Source organism: Hypanus sabinus, chromosome 31 (assembly GCF_030144855.1).
Source record: "Hypanus sabinus isolate sHypSab1 chromosome 31, sHypSab1.hap1, whole genome shotgun sequence".
NCBI classification, from domain to species: Eukaryota; Metazoa; Chordata; class Chondrichthyes; order Myliobatiformes; family Dasyatidae; genus Hypanus; species Hypanus sabinus.
Window position 1 is genome coordinate 20011719 of NC_082736.1, and position 17473 is coordinate 20029191.

The 17473-nt window shown below is 41.3% G+C and overlaps 8 pseudogenes; all 8 read right to left on the reverse strand.

Moving 5' to 3' along the window:
- Positions 1–3815: 3815 nt before the first annotated feature.
- Positions 3816–4803, reverse strand: LOC132383693 (cytochrome b-like; annotated as a pseudogene).
- Positions 4692–6593, reverse strand: LOC132383660 (NADH-ubiquinone oxidoreductase chain 5-like; annotated as a pseudogene).
- Positions 6594–7137: 544 nt separating this feature from the next.
- On the reverse strand, positions 7138–8715 carry LOC132383930 (NADH-ubiquinone oxidoreductase chain 4-like; annotated as a pseudogene).
- Positions 8716–10067: 1352 nt separating this feature from the next.
- On the reverse strand, positions 10068–10786 carry LOC132383661 (ATP synthase subunit a-like; annotated as a pseudogene).
- Positions 10787–10962: 176 nt separating this feature from the next.
- On the reverse strand, positions 10963–11676 carry LOC132383694 (cytochrome c oxidase subunit 2-like; annotated as a pseudogene).
- Positions 11677–11750: 74 nt separating this feature from the next.
- On the reverse strand, positions 11751–13402 carry LOC132383695 (cytochrome c oxidase subunit 1-like; annotated as a pseudogene).
- Positions 13363–14848, reverse strand: LOC132383662 (NADH-ubiquinone oxidoreductase chain 2-like; annotated as a pseudogene).
- A 193-nt stretch (positions 14849–15041) lies between these two features.
- Positions 15042–16018, reverse strand: LOC132383934 (NADH-ubiquinone oxidoreductase chain 1-like; annotated as a pseudogene).
- Positions 16019–17473: the final 1455 nt, after the last annotated feature.

A 17473-nucleotide genomic window follows, 5' to 3' on the forward strand; every position in this document is an offset into this window, starting at 1 on the left:
CTGTACTCCTCATCATTTTATATACCTCAATCAAATCTCCCCTCATTCTCGTATGCTCCAGGGAATAAAGTCCTAACACATTTATATTTTCCCTGTTACTCAGTTCATCAAACCCTGGTGACATCCTTTGAAATTTTCACTCTACTCTTTCAATCTTCTGTATATATTCCCTCCTGGTAGGTGACCAGAAGAGATAAGGGAGTTCCGGAAAACAAACCTCAACAATGTCTCATACAACTTCATCATAACATCCCAACTCCTGTACTGAAAACTGGTTTATAAAGCCAATGTGCCTGAAGCTCACCTAACACATTGATCCCTCTGTTCTACCACTCTCCTCACTGTATAGATCCTGGATTTTCCTTCCAAACTACAACCCTCACACCTGACTCCATGGAATTCCATCTGCCAATACAAAGATGCAACGTAGCTATTTGGCATCTCACCTACATACTTTGACTTCTGGCAGAAATTCCCTCATTTATTTCTGAGAGATTCCATGTTCTTGGCAGCAAGTATCCTGTTTTAAATTAAATAAAAATACCATTGAATTTGCTTAATATCGTTCAAGACATTTCATGTTCCCTTTCTTGGAATATGGAACAAACAAATCAGTACAGTGCGGGAAATGCCATTCAGCCCATGATATTGTACTAACCATGATGCCAATTCATACTAAATGCCATCCTTGTGTTTAACATCCATATCCCTCCAGTCACTTTATATTCACAGGTTTGTAGAAAAGCCTCTTAATCTCCACCAAAATGTTTGCTTCCATTACTATCAAACCTTAAAGGCATGTCCTCTGCTATTTGGCATTTCTACCCAGGAGAAATGATGCTGACTACCCTCTCATGATTTTAAACACCTCCATCGGGTTTCCTCTCAGCTTCTAAGGTTCCAGAGAGAAAGCAAGTTTGTCCAAATTTTCCTTAGACCTCATATACTCTAATCCAGGTAATATCCTGGTGAACGTCTTCAGTGAGCCAATCAATAACTCTTTCAGCTCTAGCCTGAAGACTGCATTGGTGTTGTTTCATGCATCGATGCTGAGCTCAAAAATTTAATCAACTTTGCCTCCAACTTGCACCGTGCCCTTAAATTCAATTGCACACTTCTGACACCTCTCTCTGATTCCCCATTACATCTGTCTCCATCTGTGGAGACAAGACTGTCCAGTGAGATCTTTTCATAAAACTATTTATTCTCACGCCTATCTTGACTATCGCTCGTCCTACCCTGTCTACTGTACAGATACCATCCTTTTATTCATCATCGCCACATCTGTTCCCAGGATGAGGCTTTCCTTGCCTGAATTTCAGCGAGGACTTCCTTCTTCAAAGAACGGGGTTTCCCTTCCACTCTCATTGCTGCTGCCGTCACCCTCATATACCCCCCACCCCATTTCTCAGACATTTGCCTTTGCCGCATCTTCTCACTTCCATACCAGGGTTACAGTTCCCCTTGTCCTTGCTTACCACCCCCCTGTGTGTCTTTATCCAGCACAAAATTGTACATAAAGTTCATCTTCAAAGGCTTTCTAGCTCTAAACACATGCCTGCCCCGCCCCACTGTCCACTCTCAGCAGGGATCACTCTCTCCGTGATTCCCTCCATTCATCCCTCCCCACTGGTTGCACTGCTGGCACTTATCCCTGTAACCGGAATATGAGCTACACTTTCCCTGCATCACCATTCAGAAACCCAAATAGTTCGTCCAGGAAAAGCAAAACTTCACCTGGAAGCCTTTTGAGATCATCACCTGCATCTGGACAACACACACAAAATCCTGGAGGGACTCAGCAGGCCAGGCAGCATCTATGGAAAAGAGTGCAGTCGACGTTTCGGGCCGACACCCTTCATCAGAACTGAAGAAAAAAAAGGATGAGTAGTCCGAGTTAGGAAGTGAAGGGGGTGGGGAAGGAACACAAGGTGATAGGTGAAACTGTGAGGGGGTGGTATAAATAAAGAGCTGGGAAGTTGATTGGTTAAAAAGATACAGGGCGAGGGAAGGGGGGGGGATCTAGTAGGAGAGGACAGAAAGCCTTGGAAGAATGAAAATGGGGAGGAACACCAGAGGGAGGTGATGGACAGGTAGGAAGATATTCTGAGGTGGAAAAAGGAATGGGTATTGGTGAAGGCGGTATGGGGCATTACCAGAAGTTGGAGAAATTGAAGTTCATGTCATCAGGTTTTCCGCTACACAGACAGAATATAAGGTGTTGCTCCTTCAGACTGAGTGTGGCCTCATCACAACAGTCGAGGAGGCCATGGATTAACCTGTAAATTGACTGTATCCAGTGCTCACTGTGTGGCCTCCTCCACTTTTGACAATGAATTCCACGGATTCATGACCCTCTGGATAAAGGAATGTTTTTTTTCATTTCTCTTCAGAAGAGACATCCTTCTATTCTGAGCTTGTGCCATCTGGTGCTGGACTAACCCACTACAGGAAACATCCTCTCCACATTCTCTCAAGTGGTGAAAATGCGATTGTCTCCTCATTCTTCTAAACGCCAGCAAGTACAGGCTCAGAGGCATCAAATGCTCGTCACAGATTAACATTTTCATTCCCGCCTCATTCTCCTGAACCTGCTCTGGACTCTTTCAACGTAAACACATCTTTCCCTGGATAAAGGGCCCAACATTCTTCACAGTACTCCTTGCGGACTCACAAATGTCTTACAAAGCCTTCTATTGGTTTTTAAATTTGAGGTATATAAATTCATCAGGGTTATTGATAGGATGAATGGAAACTTATTTTTATCAAAGTGGAATCAGATCTGGAGGGCATAGATTTAAGGTGAGAGGGGAAAGATTTAAAACATGAAGGAAGGACACACATTTTCACCCTGGAGGTGGTGGGGATATGGAACCAGCAGACAGCAGAATTGGTTAAGGCTTGTACAGTAACAGAATGTAAAATGACACATGGACAGGTATGTGGACAGTGAATGTGAGAGGGATGTGGGACAAGGGAGGCCAAATGGGACCAGTTTAGAGAATATTGGTCAGCATGGACAAGTGGGCAAGGGAATATAAATTAAATTAGGATTAATAATTAAGTAGTTATGGAAATAGTTGATCTTCTATTAATGGTGATTAATAATTTGTTGAAAATGAATCGTTATTATTACGAACAAAATCTGTAATACTTGATGAGATGTAAATCTTATGTTTTGTGATGCATTACTAATAAACTGTGGGGAAGATTTAATATATAAGAGGTTAATCATTAAGGTCCGTAATAATGTGTAATGAAATAGTGGAAAATAGATGAATGAGGATTAAGCATAGTATGTAATGATAATAGTGGAAAATAGATGAATGAGGATTAAGCATAGTATATGTATGTATGGGGAATATAGATGAATGGTGATTAAGCATAGTAATGTCCTAATGTACGATATACATATTATGTACTTATGTACTATTATACATAATATGTGGCCTGACCAACTTGACGCAAAAATAAGTCGGCTGTTTTAGGTTCTTTTCTCAGGAAGTAGTTTAATAAAAATCTTGGCTTTGGGAGCCAAGGATAAGGGTTTGGCCCCCTTTTTCCTGAGAATGCGTCTTGCTCTAGAGAGGAATTTCACCTCTGCTCTTCGGTTTACAAGACCGATGCCTTAAATACTGGGCTACTAGGGCTGTTTAAAGGTTTAGTATTTTGTTTTCTCATCAACCAGCGATTGGGAAGAGAATGAGAAAGAAGGAGAAATAGGTGATTGAGGCGATTTGGCCGATAATAATAAATGGCTGTTCTACGGGTTGACCACCAATTCATGTTAGGATGATTGTGTTTGCTACTAGGAGTCAGAAGAGAAGTTGTGTAATGGAGCGGAAGGTGAGGCTTCGTTGTTTGGAGGTGTGGAGGATAGGGACTAAGAGTAACTCTAGGATTGAGAAGATAAGGGCGAGAACACCTCCTAGTTTATTGGGAATAGAGCGTAGGACAGCGTAGGCAAATAGGAAGTACCACTCTGGTTTAATGTGAGGTGGTGTTACTAGGGGATTGGCTGGGATGAAGTTTTCTGCGTCATTTAGGAGATTGGGCATGAAGAGGGCTAAAAGGGTGAGTAGAAATAGGAGAATGAAGAACCCTATAAGATCTTTGTACGTGAAGTAAGGATGAAACGAGATTTTGTCTATGTTGGAAGTGAGTCCGGTTGGGTTGTTTGAACCTGTTTCATGAAGGAAGAGAAGGTGAATTATAGTTAGAGCTGCAATTACAAAGGGAAAGAGGAAGTGAAATGTAAAGAATCGGGTTAGTGTTGCGTTATCAACTGAGAAGCCTCCTCAGATTCATTGGACTAATATGTCTCCAATATAGGGGAAGGCAGATAGTAAGTTGGTAATAACGGTTGCCCCTCAAAAGGATATTTGTCCTCAGGGAAGGACGTAACCTACAAAAGCGGTGGCTATGAGTAGTAGAAGGATTACGACGCCAATGTTTCAGGTTTCAGGTTTCTTTGTTAAGATATGAGCCGTAATAGAGGCCTCGAGCGATGTGGAGGTACACGCAGATGAAGAATATGGAGGCACCGTTGGCATGGATATTACGAATTAGTCAGCCGTAGTTTATATCTCGGCAGATGTGTGCGATGGAGGAGAATGCTGATGAGACATCTGCGGTGTAGTGTATGGCTAGGAAGAGGCCTGTGAGAATTTGGATAGTTAGGCATAAACCTAGGAGGGAGCCGAAGTTTCATCAGATGGAAATGTTGGTTGGTGTTGGGAGATCAATTAGGGAGTTGTTAATAATTTTGAGTAGGGGGTGAGTTTTGCGAATGTTTGTAGCCATTATAGGTCTAGTTCTTGTAGTTGAATAACAACGGTAGTTTTTCAGATTAAAGGTCTTAGTTAAAGTCTAAGTAGGAATAAATGACATACGTAATGTTGATTTTAATAGTAAGTTTCGTCTTAGGTTTGGTAGCTGAGGCATCAAACCCTTCTCCTTATTTTGCTGCACTGGGATTGGTAGTTTCTGCTGGGGTAGGTTGTGGTTTGTTAATAGGTTTTGGAAGTTCTTTTTTATCTTTAGTTCTGTTTTTGATTTATTTGGGAGGGATAATGGTTGTATTTGCATATACAGCAGCGCTGGCTGCTGAGCCATATCCTGAGTCGTGAGGAGACTGATCTGTCTTGGTTTATGTGGTTGGGTACTTTGGCATCCTTTTTTGGGTGGGAGCAAATTTTATTACTAATTGAACCTGAGGGGGCTGAATGGGTGGTGAAGAGTCCATGGAAATAAGTGTAGTTCGTGGCGATTTTAGTGGGGTGGCGCTTTTGTATTGATGAGGGGGTGGAATGTTAGTTTTGGGAGGTTGAATATTGTTTTTGACTTTATTTGTAGTGTTGGAGTTGGTACGAGGGGTGTCTTGAGGGGCTTTACGTACAGTTTAGTGGGAAAGTAAGGTGAATATAACTGATAGGGTAAGGGTTAGGAGGAATAAAATCAGGTATGTTTTAATCAAGCCTTGTTGAGGGGTGGTTGATAGTTTAATTATTGATGTTTGTTGAATGATTGGGCTCTTTGGACGATTTTTTTCATTTCATGAGCGGTCAATTATTTGAGTTGAGATAGTTTGGGCTCAGGCTAAATTGAGTTTTGGGAGTAATCGGTGAATAATTGTGGGGAAGAAGCCTAGTATGTTGGAGAAGTTATGGGAGGGCAAGTTAGGATGGATTTTGAATTGGGTGGAGGTTAGGTTGGTTAATTCTAAGGCTAGTATGAGGCCTATAATATTTACTAGGAGGGCAGAGAGTTTTAGAAGTGGGCTTATTGTTATGATTTGTGTTTTTGTAGGGGGTATATTAGAGGTAATGATTAGGCCGGCCAGGATGCTTCCATAGGCGAGACGTTTAATAGGGTTAATAAGTAGTGGATTATTTTCATTGATTGGTGAGAAGGGTAAGAATCGTGGGTATTTTATAAGTGAGAAGAATACTAGGCGTAAACTGTAAATAGCGGTAAAAGATGTGGCTAGTAGAGTTAAGGTTAGGGCTCCAGGCGTTTAGGTATGATGTGTTTATTGCTTCAATAATAGCATCTTTTGAGAAGAATCCTGATAAGAATGGTATGCCAGTAAGGGCTAAGCTACCGACTGTTAGGGATGAGGAGGTGAAAGGAAGGAGTTTATGTATGCCTCCTATTTTTTGGATGTCTTGTTCGTCATTAAGACTGTGGATAATAGATCCTGAACATAGGAATAATATTGCTTTGAAGAAGGCATGTGTGCAAATGTGTAGGAAAGCTAGTTGGGGTTGCTTGAGACCAATGGTAACTATTATAAGGCCTAGTTGACTGGATGTAGAGAAAGCAATGATTTTTTTAATGTCGTTTTGGGTAAGTGCACATGTAGCTGTGAAGATTGTGGTTAGTGCTCCTAGGCATAGGCAGAGTGATAGGATTAGATGATTATCTTGGATTAGGGAATGGAGGCGGATAAGTAAGAAGATTCCTGCAACAACTATTGTGCTTGAATGGAGTAGAGCGGAGACTGGCGTGGGACCTTCTATGGTGGCTGGGAGTCACGGGTGAAGACCAAATTGGGCGGATTTTCCAGTTGCTGCTAGGATTAGGCCTAGAAGAGGGAATTCGAGGATTGATCAGGTGACGTAGAGGGCTACAGGGGTAAAGATAATAGAGTAGGAGTCAAATTTGAAGCTTATGTTAATATCGATAGTTTCTAGGTTAATTCAGTTTCAGTTGGTTGTGATAGATTCTGGACCTTGGTCTAGGAAGATAAAGAGTGGAATAAGGCTGATGAAGAAGGAGGTTTTTACAGCTGTTTTAACATAGGTTGATAGTCAGGTGTGGTCTAGGTGTGTTTTAGTAGGGAATATGGATAAAATTAGGGGGTAAAGGAGAGTTAGGAAGATTAATAAAAATGATGTGTTGAAAATTAATGAGTTCATAGCTTTAGCTTGGAGTTGCACCAAGAGTTTTTGGTTCCTAAGACCAATAGATGTCTATTATCTTTCTAAGGCTTTAAGAAAACCGTGGATTTGAACCATGGGTGGGGAAATTAGCAGTTTCCCTTGTCCCAGACTTTTCTTGGGTAATTAAAGAGATTTTAACTTTTATTTTTAGAACACAATCTAATGTTTTTATTAAACTATAATTAGAAGATCTTCAGCCTAGGATTAGTTCTGGCTTGGAGATAAGGAGGAGTGTCGGGATTAAGTGTAGGTACATTAGTAGATGTTCCCATGTATGGGATGGGTTTATGAAGGTGATATGAGGAGGAAGCGGACCTCGTTGGGTTATAATAAATATGTATAGGGAGTAGGAGGCAGTTAGTAGGACACCGGAACCAGTAATGATAATGGTTCATTGAGATCATTTGGAAAGGGAGGAGATGATAAGGAGTTCTCCTATTAGATTTGGAGAGGGGGGTAGAGCCAAATTTGCCAGGTTAGTGAGTAATCATGAAGTAGCTATCAGTGGGAGAATAATTTGCATGCCACGGGTGAGAAGAAGGGTTCGGGTGTGGGTTCGTTCGTAGTTGGTGTTAGCTAGGCAGAAGAGAGTGGATGAAATAAGACCATGGGCGATTATTAGGGCGATTGCACCTGCGAAACTTCATGGTGTTTGGATAAGAATAGTTGCTGCCACAAGGCCTATATGGCTTACTGATGAGTAAGCGATTAGGGATTTAAGGTCTGTTTGGCGCAAGCAAGTAGAACTTGTTATAATAATGCCTCAGAGAGCCAGAATTAAGAATGGAAAGGCTATCTCTTTTGTTAGGGGGCTGAGAATAGGAATGATTCGTATTATTCCGTATCCCCCTAGTTTTAGTAAAATTGCAGCGAGAATTATGGAGCCAGCAATAGGGGCTTCTACGTGGGCTTTAGGTAGTCAGAGATGAACTCCGTAGAGGGGTATTTTTACTAGAACGGCAATTAGGCATGCGGCTCATCAGAATTTGTTTGCTCATGAGTTTGAGTTTAGAAGTTGGGGAAATTGAAGGGTTAATATTGAGAGTGAGCCGAGATCATTTTGTAGGAGAAGGAGTGCTACTAGGAGGGGGAGGGAACTGATGAGTGTATAAAATAGGAAGTAAGTTCCTGCATTTAGTCGTTTAGTTTGATTTCCTCAGCGAGTAATGATGATGAGTGTTGGGATGAGGGTTGCTTCAAATATAATATAAAATAGGATTATTTCAGTAGCACTGAAAGCTATAATTAGGAGGAATTGGAGAGTAATAAGTAGGTTAGTGTAGATGTGTTGTCATATATGTGGTTCAGTACTAAGGTGATTTTGGCTAGCAAGTATTATTAGTGGAAGAAGTCAGCAGGTTAATACAAGGAATGGGGATGATAGAGGATCAATGCCTAAGTAGGGATTTGAAAAATCTCAGCCGATTTCCGTATTTCATTTGAATCAGTATAGGCTGGTGAATGCGATGAGGAGACTATGGGTGATGGAGGTAGTTCATAGTCATTTTTGGGGGGTAAGTCATGAGATTGGGTATAATATAATTGTGGGGATAATAATATTTAGCATTGTAGAAGATTAAGATTTTTTAATGTGTCTGAGCCATGGGTGCGGGCTGTGGCTACCAGTAGGGCTAGACCTGAGCTTGCTTCGCAAGCTGAGAATGTTAGGAGAATTATGGGTATGATGGAGCAGGTAGGGGAGGTTATTGTTATTGATCAAAGAGAGATGGCGATAAATAGGGATAATATTATGCCAAGACAGATAAGGGCTGACAAAAGATGGGAGCGGTTTAGGGCTAAGCCTGTAAGGCTTAGGAAGAAGGTGAAATGGATAGGAGACATAAGATACTTATGGGATCTCACCATAATTAATTGAGCCAAAATCAATAGTCTTAATTTTGGACTAAGTACCTTATTCTGCTCATTCTAAGCCCCCTTGAAGTCATTTGTAAATTAGGCTTAGGGTTAAAAGTAATAAAATAGTTGTTGCTCAGAAAGAAGTGATGAGGGGGGAGTTGAGCTGATCGCCTCAGGGTAGTGGGAGAAGGAGAGCAATTTCTAAGTCGAATAATAGGAAGAGGATGGGGACTAATAAAAAGCGAAGTGAGAAGGGTAGACGGGCAGTTCCTAGTGGGTCGAAGCCACATTCGTATGGGGACAATTTTTCGCTATCAGGATTAAGGGTAGGCAGTCAGAAGGCTAGTGTTGCTAAGATTAGGGAAATGAGGGCCGCAAGGGCGACAATAAATGTGATGAGGTTCATTACTTTTCCTTGGATTTTAACCAAGATTAAATGGTTGGAAGTCATTTGTACTACTTTATACTAGAAAAGTAATTGTTATGAACCTCATCAGTAGATTGAAACATAAAGAAACAATCAAACTACGTCGACAAAATGTCAGTATCATGCGGCGGCTTCAAAGCCAAAGTGATGTTGGGATGTAAAGTGATATTGGATCTGTCGTAGGAGGCAGACTAGTAGGAATGACGAACCAATAATTACATGGAGGCCGTGGAAGCCTGTAGCGACGAAGAAGGTTGTTCCATAGATACCATCAGCAATAGTGAATGGAGCCTCGTAGTATTCTATAGCTTGAAGTGCTGTGAAATAGAGTCCTAGAATAATTGTGAGGGTGAGGGCTTGGGTGGCTTCTTTTCGGTTTCCTTCTATAATACTATGATGAGCCCAGGTGACTGTTACTCCAGAGGCTAGGAGAACTGCGGTGTTAAGGAGCGGAGCTTCGAAAGGATTCAATGGGTGGATGCCTGTGGGTGGTCAGCAACCACCTAGTTCAGGGGTTGGAGCAAGGCTTGAGTGGTAGAAGGCTCAGAAGTATCCAATGAAGAAAAAAACTTCTGAGGTGATAAACAAAATTATTCCGTATCGTAAGCCTTTTTGGACAGGTTGAGTATGGTGGCCTTGGAAGGTTCCTTCTCGGATAACGTCTCGTCATCATTGGACTATGGTTAGGATAAGGAGTAGAAGACCTAGGTAGAGTAGAGACATAGTATGAAAGTGGAATCAGATAGCGAGGCCTGAGATTATAAGGAGGGCTGCTACTGTTCCTGTAAGGGGTCATGGACTTGGGTCAACTATGTGATATGCGTGTGCTTGGTGGGCCATTTAGACGTTTTCTTGTAGGTATAGGCTTAGTAGGAGAACGAAAACATAAGCTTGAATTATTGCTACTGCAACTTCTAAAATTGTGAGGAGGAATAGGATAAGTGAAGTAAGAAGAGCAATTGTGGGTATAATGGAAATTAGGACGAAAGCTGCAGTTGCAATTAGTTGTATTAGGAGATGACCTGCTGTAAGGTTGGCCGTTAACCGTACCCCTGGGGCTAAGGGTCGAATAAATAGACTAATAGTTTCAATAATAATGAGGATCGGAACTAGGAGGGTGGGTGTTCCTTCCGGTAAGAAGTGGCCTAGGGCCACTGTTGGTTGGTTGAGCATGCCGATTAAAACTGTGGTGAGTCAAAGGGGGATGGCAAATGCTATATTTAGTGAAAGTTGGGTTGTTGGAGTGAAAGTATATGGAAGTAGCCCCAGGAGATTAATAGTGATTAAGAACAATATCAGTGCTGTAAGGATGGAAGCTCATTTATGTCCTTCAAAATTTAGTGGTTGTATAAGTTGGTAGGTGAAGCGGTTGATAAATCAGGTTTGTAGAGTGAGCAGGCGGTTGTTTAACCATCGTTTAGTTGGCGTGGGGAAAATAAGTCAAGGAGTTATAATTGCTAATGCAATAAGAGGTACTCCCAGTAAGGATGGGCTTAAGAATTGGTCAAAGAAGTTTAGGCTCATTGTCAGTTTCAGGGAGTTGGTTGAGATTTCTCTGTGCTTTTTGTGGTTGGGTTGTTGTTGAACAGATAGGATATTACCTTATTAGGTATAATAGTTAGGAAGAATACCCATGTAAATAGGAAGATTAAGAATCAAGGATTCGGGTTGAGTTGAGGCATGTCATTAAGGGTGGTTGGGAGTCACCAGTTTTTAGCTTAAAAGGCTAATGCTAGACCCAGTTTAGCTTCTTAATGAAAGTTCTTCGAGTATTAGTGAGAATCAGTTCTCAAAGTGTTCTAATGGAACTGCTTCAACTACGATTGGCATAAAGCTATGGTTGGCTCCACAAATCTCAGAACATTGGCCATAGAAGACTCCTGGGCGAGAAATAATGAAGGCTGTTTGGTTTAGACGGCCTGGTACTGCATCAATTTTTACTCCTAGTGCTGGAACTGTTCATGCATGGAGAACATCTTCTGCAGTTACTAGGACTCGGATTGGGGATTGTATAGGAACTACTATACGATGGTCTGTTTCTAGGAGACGAAATTGTCCAGGAGAGAGATCTTCTGTTTGAATTATATATGAATCGAATTCCAGGTTTTGATAGTCTGTATATTCGTAACTTCAGTATCATTGATGTCCGAGTGCTTTAATTGTAATGTGGGGATCATTAATTTCGTCTATTAAGTAAAGAATACGTAGGGATGGTAGGGCAATTAGAATTAGGATAATTGCTGGAACAATGGTTCAGACGATTTCAATTTCTTGAGAGTCTAAGATATATTTGTTGGTTAATTTGGTTGAAACTGTTGCTACAATAACGTAAAGAACTAATGAGCTGATATGAAACACGATTATAAGGGTATGATCGTGAAAATGGAGTAGTTCTTCCATAACAGGGGAAGCTGCATTTTGAAAACCTAATTGTGATGGATGTGCCATGTTTAAGATTCGTGAGGTTTAAACTCACAATTCTACCCTGACAAGGTAATGTAATATTGTTTTACTAGAATCTCAAGAAAGTGACAGAGTGGTTATGTGGTTGGCTTGAAACCACTTAATGGGGGTTCAATTCCTTCCTTTCTTGCTTATTGATTTAGTAAGGTCGTTGAACTTGAACAAATGCTGGTTCTTCGTAGGTGTGATAAGGTGGTGGACATCCATGTAATCATTCCACATTTGTGTGAGGTAACTCGATATACATGATCTCACGTTTTGATGCAAATGCTTCTCATAGGATAAATATTATGATGATAACGGCTACTAGCGAGATTAGAGAGCCGATAGATGAAACAATGTTTCAATAGGTGTAAGCATCTGGATAGTCCGAGTATCGACGTGGTATTCCGGCTAGGCCAAGGAAATGTTGTGGGAAGAATGTCATGTTTACTCCTACAAATATAACTAGGAATTGTGTTTTTGTTCAGGCGGAGTGTAGGGTGTAGCCTGTAATAAGTGGGAATCAATGGACAAAGCCAGCTATAATAGCAAATACTGCTCCTATAGATAGGACATAGTGGAAATGAGCTACGACGTAGTAGGTGTCATGTAGGACGATGTCTAGGGATGAGTTGGCTAGGACGATACCAGTTAAACCTCCGACAGTGAATAGGAAGATGAAACCTAGTGCTCAAAGGAGAGGTGTCTCTCATTTAATAGAGCCGCCATGAAGGGTAGCCAGTCAGCTAAAGACTTTTACTCCGGTTGGGATTGCGATAATTATAGTTGCTGATGTAAAGTAGGCTCGTGTATCTACGTCTATTCCGACTGTAAATATATGATGGGCTCAAACAATGAAGCCAAGAAGACCAATTGCTATTATTGCTCAAACCATTCCTATATAACCAAAAGGCTCTTTTTTACCTGAGTAATAGGCTACAACATGAGAAATCATGCCAAAGCCTGGCAGAATAAGGATATAAACTTCTGGGTGCCCAAAGAATCAAAAAAGATGTTGATAGAGGATGGGGTCTCCTCCACCTGCCGGGTCAAAGAAGGTTGTGTTAAGGTTACGGTCTGTGAGAAGCATGTTAATACCTGCTGCCAGAACTGGGAGTGATAGTAAGAGATGGACAGTTGTAATAAGGATGGATCAAACAAAGAGAGGTGTTTGGTATTGGGAAATTGCAGGAGGTTTTATATTAATGATTGTTGTGATGAAGTTAATAGATACTAGAATAGAGGAGACTCCGGCTAGATGGAGGGAGAAGATAGTGAGGTCTACAGAAGCCCCAGCATGTGCAAGATTGCCGGCTAGTGGGGGGTACACTGTTCATTCTGTGCCAGCTCCAGCTTCTACTCCTGCTGAGGCTAACTGTAGAAGGAAGGATGGGGGGAGGAGTCAAAAACTTATATTATTTATTCGTGGAAAGGCTATGTCTGGAGCGCCAATTATCAGAGGAACTAGTCAGTTACCAAACCCACCAATCATAATTGGTATTACCATAAGGAAAATCATTACGAAGACATGGGCTGTAACGATAACATTATAGATCTGGTCATCTCCCAACAATGCGCCGGGTTGACTTAGTTCTGTTCGGATTAATAGGCTGAGACCCGTGCCCACTATCCCCGCTCATGCACCAAAGACTAAATAGAGGGTGCCAATATCTTTGTGATTAGTAGAGAATAATCAACGATTAATTATTGCCACAGGTAAGATGGCTGAGATTTAAGCGGCGGATTGTAGCTCCGTGAAGAGAGGTTCAAGTCCTCTTCTTATCAAATATCAGCTCTGTAGTATAAGGATACATGGGATTGCAAATCCCAAGAAGGAGAGTAGGCTCTCCCGGGGCTTCTCCCGCCTCACTGCCGTTAAACGGAGGGAGAAGCCTAGATAAAAGTTCGCTGGATAGAACGCTTAGCTGTTAACTAAGATTTTATAGGATCGAGGCCTATTTATCTAGTAGGGCGTTAGCTTAATAAAAGTATCTGAGTTGCATTCAGGAGATGTGAGATAAAGTCTTGCAAGTCTTACAGAAATTAAGAGAGTTCCACTCCTGTTTTAAGCTTTGAAGGCTTTTGGTTTGTTTAGACCTAAATTTCTTTATGTGGTGAGTGAGGAAATTATAGGAGTGAGTGGAAGGAGGAGTAAGGAGAGGGATGTTGTGAGGGTCAGGAGTATGTTTGGTTGGAAGGTTTTTGTTCGTCATGATGATGAGGAGGTGGTGGGGTTAGGAGAAAGGGTGAGGGTAATTGAGCAGCATAGGCCTAGGTAGAAGAATAAGCTAAGTAATGCTGTCAGGGCTATGAGTGTGGTTGGAATAAGGAGGTTTTGTTTAGTTATTTCTTGGATGATGAGTCATTTAGGCATGAAGCCTGTAAGAGGGGGAAGGCCTCCTAAGGAGAGGAGGGTTAATATTGCTATGATGGTTAATAGTGGCGATTTGGTTGATGAGATAGCGATTGAATTAATTTTTGTGTTGTTATTTGTGTTAAGAATAAGAAATAAGGATGAAGTTATGATGATGTAAATAATTAGGTTTAGGAGGGTGAGACTTGGGGAATAGTGTAGGATAATAATTATTCGGCCGATGTGGGCGAGTATGCTAGGATTTTTCGTAGTTGTGTTTGGTTAAGGCCTCCTCAACCTCCGATGATAATTGATAGGATACCCATAGTTATAAGTAATGTTGGGTTAAAGAGATGGTGAAGTTGTAGTAGGATTGCGAATGGTGCAAGTTTTTTGTCATGTGGAGAGGACAAGTCCGGTAAGCAGGTTAAGTCCTTGGAGAACTTCTGGTAATCAGAAGTGTAGGGGTGCTAGTCCAATTTTTAATGCTAGTGCGATGGTTAGAAGTGTGGCAAAGGTTGGGTGAATGATTTCTGTAATACTTCATTGACCTGTGAGTCAAGCATTTATGGTTCCTGCAAATAGGAGGAGAGCAGAAGCAGTGGCTTGTGTAAGAAAATATTTTGTGGCAGCCTCTGTTGCTCGTGGGTGATGTTGATAAATTATAAGGGGTATGATGGCTATTGTATTAATTTCTAGGCCAATTCAGATTAATAGTCAGTGTGAGGCAATAAATGTTATTGTGGTGCCTAATCCTAAGCTAAGGATTATGATGGAAAGAACTAGTGGATTCATTAGTAGAGGAAGGATTTCAACCAACATGTTTGGGGTATGGGCCCCAAAGCTTAAGATTAGCTGACTTTACTTAGAGAATAGTATAGTTGGAAGTACCAAGGGTTTTGATCTCTTGAGCACAGGTTCAAATCCTGTTTTTCTAATGTAGGGAAGAGGAATGGCTTTAACATTCATTATCCACTCTATCAAAGTGGCCCTTTGATTCAGGCACTTTTCCTTTTTAGGTGTTTATTGGTGGGCGGCCGGCTGTGGCAATGGGCAAAGTGATATGTCATAAAATTATGGCCAGAGTGATAGGTAGGAAGTTTTTTCAGACAAGATGTATAAGTTGATCATTTCGAAATCGGGGGTAAGAGGCTCGGATTCATAGGAATAGTAGGGTTACTGCGGTTGCTTTAAGTATGAGGTTGATGGTGGTGAGTTGTGGAAGGTCGGGATTGAAGGATATTCCTAGGAATAGAATGACGGAGAGGGTATTTATTAATAGGATATTGGAATATTCAGCTAGGAAGAAGAGGGCGAATGAACCTCCTGCAAATTCGATGTTGAATCCTGAAACTAGTTCAGATTCACCTTCTGTGAGATCAAAGGGAGCTCGATTGGTTTCTGCTAGTGTTGAGATATATCATATTATGGCTAGGGGTCATGCGGAGATGATTAATCAGATAGTTTCTTGGCTTAAGTTGAATGTGTGGAGTGTAAAGCCTCCTGTGAAGATAATTAGGGCTGGGAGGATTAGGACGAGTGTTACTTCGTAGGAAATGGTTTGTGCGACTGCACGGAGGGCCCTATGAGGGCGTATTTGGAGTTTGAGGCTCAACCTGAGCCCAAGATGGTGTAAACTGTTAAGCTTGAGATGACTAGGATGAAGAGTAGACCTAGGTTTAAATTGAAGATTGAGTGTGGGAGGGGCAGGGGTATTCATAATAGTAGTGCCAGTGTTAGGGCAATGGTAGGAGTAATTAGGAATAGAAATTGGGATGAGAAGGATGGTCGTACTGGTTCTTTGGTGAATAATTTATATCCGTCGGCAATAGGTTGTAAAAGGCCGTATGGACCTACTACGTTAGGTCCTTTGCGTAGTTGTATATAACCTAGAATTTTTCGTTCAACTAGGGTAAGAAAGGCTGTGGCTAAGAGGATGGGGATAATGAAGGCTAATGGGTTAATAATGTAGAGAAGTACAAGGTCTAACATTAGTTGGGGAGAGGAATTGAACCTCTGAATCAAAGAGCTTAGGTCTTTTGCATTTACCAGGCTCTGCCACCCCAACAAACCATTATCTTTGGCTTAAGGGCGGTAACCTTTACCTGCTTGAGTTGATTTCAGCAGGTTGGGTTGAAGCGTGCCTAGGGCATTGGCTTCATTTTTCCGGTCCTTTCGTACTAGGGAGAATACCGTCATAGATAGAAACTGACCTGGATTACTCCGGTCTGAACTCAGATCACGTAGAACTGTTAATCGTTGAACAAACGAACCCTTAATAGCGGCTGCACCATTAGGATGTCCTGATCCAACATCGAGGTCGTAAACCCTTTCGGCGATGAGGGCTCTAAGAAAAGATTGCGCTGTTATCCCTAGGGTAACTTGGTTCATTGATCAGGATATGTTGTTTTCCTGGGTCATTGTTCTTTAAATTTTTTAGTGGTTAGAACTGTAGTTCTAACTTTGAGTGATTTCTCACCCACTCGATAAGGGGGTTTTGTTTTTCCCCTCGGTCGCCCCAACCAAAAACAAGTTAAGTTAGGAAGTTATATTATGTTGTTATACCCGGAGGAGGGGTGTTCATATGTAAAGGTAACTTAAGTGTTTAAAGCTCCATAGGGTCTTCTCGTCTTATGTGAATATTCTCGCTTCTGCACGAGAGGATCAATTTCATTGATTAGAAAATAAAGACAGATAAACTCTCGTTATGCCTTTCATACAGGTCTTCAATTAAAAGACAATTGATTACGCTACCTTCGCACGGTCAAGATACCGCGGCCGTTAAAGAAATCACAGGGCAGGCGGGACCTCTTATACATGTTATAAGCAAGAGGCGATGTTTTTGGTAAACAGGCGGAGTTTGTGTTGGCCGAGTTCCTTTATTTTCTTTTAATCTTTCCTAAGGACATTCCTGTGTAGGGTTAACGATGTTTTATATGGGGTTTTCTTGCTGTATTAATTTATACCATAAGGGCCTCAAGTTTGGCATTGGTTAATTATCAGTGATTTAATTCCTTCTGACGTACACTGGTGTATAAGGAGGGAGTTGGTCCCTTATTACTCATTTTAGCATAATTTCTTTTATATGTGGTGGAATAAAATAGTCCAATAGGTGAAAGGGGGTTGTGAATTTTTATAAGGATTGATTGGTGTGGTGACTGCTTGAGATGTGACGCTTTCTTTACAGATGGCTGCTTTTGGGCCCACTGAGGAGTGATCCTTTGTGGAATTAAAATCGTTACCCTCCTAAGAAAGTTGTTTCTTAATTCAAAAAAGCTGTACCTTTTTTGAATAACTATTAATTTTTACAGGTGACTTTGTTAAAAAAAAGATTTTTGTTATCGAGTTGAAAAATTAATGCAGAATTTAAGTTCTTTTCTTGGACAACCAGCTATCACCAAACTCGGTAGGCTTATCACCGCTCCTTGGGAGTCTTCCCCCCCTTTT